This window comes from Phodopus roborovskii, unplaced genomic scaffold, assembly GCF_943737965.1.
Source record: "Phodopus roborovskii unplaced genomic scaffold, PHOROB, whole genome shotgun sequence".
Lineage (NCBI taxonomy): Eukaryota > Metazoa > Chordata > Mammalia > Rodentia > Cricetidae > Phodopus > Phodopus roborovskii.
In genome coordinates this window covers 5672-9994 of record NW_026125932.1, presented here as the reverse complement: position 1 = coordinate 9994, position 4323 = coordinate 5672, and the positions used below count along the sequence as shown (strand labels likewise).

General features: G+C 42.3%; 1 non-coding gene across 1 annotated transcript; it reads right to left on the bottom strand.

The window, feature by feature from the left end:
* Positions 1-488: 488 nt before the first annotated feature.
* Positions 489-613, bottom strand: LOC127218019 (small nucleolar RNA SNORA72). The gene has a single exon (XR_007834142.1). It is a non-coding gene; the product is annotated as a small nucleolar RNA SNORA72 (small nucleolar RNA).
* Between the last annotated feature and the right edge of the window lie 3710 nt (positions 614-4323).

Here is a 4323-nt window from a genome sequence, read left to right as displayed (position 1 = left end):
TCCTGCATTGTATTGTTCTTAATCATCAAAAGAAGCTCAGGTCTGGGAGTTGGGCTCAATCACAGAGTGCCTGGCCCCGGTTTGTTTTGTTTTGTTTGTGTAAACAGTGTACCCTCCAGAGAGCTCTCTTATCAAAGCAGGAGCTGCTCTTTCTCCTTTCCTTCTTTTTTTTTTTAAACAAGCCCTGGAAAGTTTTATCAAAGGCAAATACCATTTTTGCATGATTTACCTTTTAGCAATCTGCTCTGGCATATTTCTAATATCAGAATTGCCTAGAAAAAGAAAAACAGCCATTTTACAGTGCACTCTCCTGCAGCTGGTGTTTAAATGTCCCTACAGTGGCTACACAGTCTTTGGTCAAGACAAGGGATTCTATGCAAATGATTGCAGCAGCTGCGGTGTCCCTTTTTTTGAGGCTGCTCAATGATAGCTTAGAATGTTAGCCATCATCATATGATCACAGATGACCATATAATAATTCAGACCTGATTTATCACCAGAATTTATAATAGCACACCTATGGAAACAACTAGGTCTGGGGATCCATCTATGGCTTTAACATAGTTCGCCTGTCTCAATTCCTAGCAGACCTAAAGAGCGAGGATGTTTGCAGTCAGTACTTCAGATGAGTGAAGCCCTTCTCACCCTTGAGGCTTCTGTCTCCTGTCACAGTGTGCAGTGTCTGCCTTCTTAACAGCCCTCACCTCGTCAGCAGCCAAGATTTCCTGGGCCCCATCCTCACACGAGCGTCTTCTCTGGTCAAACCAGGTTCATCAAGCCTATAATTTTCATTCACAGTAAACTCGGCATGTTCATATTTCAATTCCAAATAAGGTCATTTACAGAAGAAAGTCAAGTTGCCAAAAGTGAGGAAATCTGTTCTACTAAGGAAATACAAATAAAACAATAATGCAGTATTTCTCACAAATTTAATGAAAATGGTAATAGCCAGTGTTGATAAAGATTCATGGAAACAGGCACTTTTACACCGTTAACAGAAATATGAGTCTCTGTAGCCCTTAAGAAAAATAATCTGGTAAAGCCCGTTAAAGTTTAAAACACAAACATATATCTCTTACATACTTACCCATACTTACACATACTTGTACCTTAAGCACACATGTACAAATATGTTTGTGGCAACAGGAAACTGAAGGTAAACAATACTATGCTACAAATTGGAGGGATATGAATAACTCAGCCTGCATCACCGAGGAAATGCCCAAATTAATGACAAGTTATTTTTGACCTTGCAATTTATTTCCAGTTTTGCTGCAACCAATACCCTTCCTATTGGTGATTTTCTTTCTATAGCATGTATGTTGAATTGTGGTATCTTCACCTATAATACTGTACACAGTTCTTAGAGAGCCAGCTACAAGACTGCAGATGTGGCTCAGTTGTTAGTGTTTGCAGGAAACCCTGGAGTTGATCCCTAGCATTGTACGAACTGGTGATGCTGGTGCATATCCCAACACTCAGGAGGCAAGGCAGTAGGACCAGGAGTTAAAACTCATTCTTGGCTTCATAGTGAGTTTGAGGCCAACCTGGGTTTCATGAGACCCTGTCTCAAAATCAGAAACAACAATGAGAGGCTGGAAACTTGGGGTCGGTTGGGAAGAGTGCTTGCTGCTCAGTCATGAGGATTTGGATCCTAGCACCCATATGACAAGCCGGGCATCAGCTGCATGCCTGTAATCCCAGCTCTGAGGCAGCCAGAGACAGTAACATTGCTGGGGCTTGCTGAAGTCCAGCCCTAGAACAAAATGTGAATCCTCGATTCAGGGAGAGACCCCACCTCAAAGAAATATGCAGAGTGATAGAAGACAGCATCAGTGTCCTCTTCTCGACTCCAGGAGCACACATTGGCCTACTTTCTGCAAACAAACACATCTATCCACATTCACATAGACACATTTACACATACATAAAATAAGTGATTGAAGGAATCTTTTTAAGTCAATGTCAGGGGCTGGAGAGATGACTCTGTGGTTAAGAACACTTATTGCTCTTACAAAGGACTTGGGTTTGGCTCCCAGCACCCACATGGTGCCTCACAACAGCCTATAACTCCAGTTCCAGAACATCTTGTGCCCTCTTCTGACCTCCACAAGCACCAGGCACACATGGGGTGCACATATATTCTTGTGGGCAGAACACCTATCCACAAAAAAATAAAAATGAGCCATGTGGTCATGCACAACTTTAATCCCAGCCCACAGGAGGCAGAGGTAGGCGGATTTCTGTTTGAGGTTAGCCTGGTCTACAGAGTGAGTTCCAGGATAGCCAGAGCTACTCAGTGAAACCCTGTCTCAAAAATCCCAGTAAAGAAAATAAATATGAATAAATCTAGGCTGGTCATGGTAGTGCTTGCGAGCAGGTATCTGTGAGTTCCAGACCAGCTAGGGCTACATAGAGATACTCTATCTCCAAATAATAAATAAATAAAAATATTCTTAAATAAAGGTTTTATTACAGAGAAACACAAGTCAAGCCACATCACAATGCATCTTCATAAAACAAAAGACAAATCTTGAAGCGACTCAAAGAGAAATACTGCGTCACTTTCAGCGATTCCCCAGTCGGAATGAGAATACATTTCTCATCTGAAGTCATGCAGGACGGAGTGAAGTGGAATATTTTTCAAGTGCAGGAGCAAATGAAGTGTCAGGACACAGTAGAAGAACACATGGTGAACTTCGAATTGTGCTCAAATATAGGAAACTGTACCCTCGAAAAATGAGAAAGGTGGGTGAGATGGGCTAAGAGCAGGCTACAAGAGCTTCCCATGGCCAAACTGAAACAATCTGAGCAAGGAAGGGAAGGGGTGCTAAATCATAAGCCAAAGTAGAAAATACATAGCCATGAGTCCATGCTGACAGAAATAAATGATGGTTGTACTGAACAGACAAATGGGCACACACATGCACGAGGGAGAAGGGACAAATGTTCCACGCTAATAATATCTATAGATACCCCTCCTCAAAGAAGTGTGACTATTCCTTCACTCTGGGTGTATACACTGGCCTCCAAGCATCTAGTATAGAGAAGGGATAGTAACTTTATTTTGAAGACAATAACGTCTGACAAACACTACCTCGGCCAGCCCAGAAAGGTCAACACTGACAGTAGTGGGGTGTTTTGAAAGTAGGTATCCTTGACAAGCCATGGTGAAAATTTGTCTACCTCCGTAGTCTTCCCCAAGTCCATAACTCAGTTTAATCGTGACAAGTGCACCAGACAAATTCCATTATTTTACAAAACAACTGACAAGTAGTCACTGAAAACATCAGGGTTTTAAAAATAAATGTGTGAGAAATGGTCACAATCCAGAGGCGCCAAGGAAACATGATGACTAAATGTGATGCGTTGTTCTGGACAGGATCTCAGAACAGATAGAAAACAACAGATAAAAACTAAGGGACCCTAAGGGCTAAGCAGATGATGGCTCTGTGGGTAAAAGCACTAGTTACACAAGCATGAGGACATGAGTTCAAATCACCTCTGTAAAAGGCCAGTCTGTACATGCCTGTAACGCAGTGCTGTGCGTGATGGAAACAGGGTTGCTGGGACGTGTTGGCCTCCGGCCTAGCTCTAGGTTCTGTGAGAGAACATGTCTGAGGGAATAAGGTGGAGAATGAACGTGATATCTGGCAAGCACGTCTAGCCTCTGGAGAAAGGTGTCCTCTGGCTTCCACTTCTGTCCTGTGGCTTGCGTGCACCCTCACACCACCACCCCACCACCCCTTCATACACAGAACAATAATTCATTTTAAATTAAAATGTAAAAAAATACCATAAATAGGTTAGATGGAGTGATGCATGCCTGAGATCCAGCACTTGGGATGTAGGTGCAGAAGGATCTCAAGTTTGAGGCCAGTCTGGGTTACATAGTAAGACCCTGTATCCAAAAGCAAACAAACAAACAAACAAAACCCCAATCCACAGGATAATAAGGGAATAGATGTAGGTGCAGAAGGATCTCAAGTTTGAGGCCAGTCTGGGTTACATAGTAAGACCCTGTATCCAAAAACAAACAAACAAACAAACAAACAAACAAAAAAAAAAAAAACCCCAATCCACAGGATAATAAGGGAATAGAAAGAGAGAAACAGAAAGAGTACTAAGATGCCAGACTCCACGCTTAACATACTGACAATTACCTTTGTGACTTTGTATTCTCCCAAAATGGACATTGAAGTCCTAACCTCCAAACTTTTAAAAGGGACCCTATGGGGAAATAGTCTTTGCAGATGTAGTCAAGTTACAGTGAAGCCACTACAGGGCTGGAGAAATGTCTCTTTGATTAAGAGCACTTGTTGC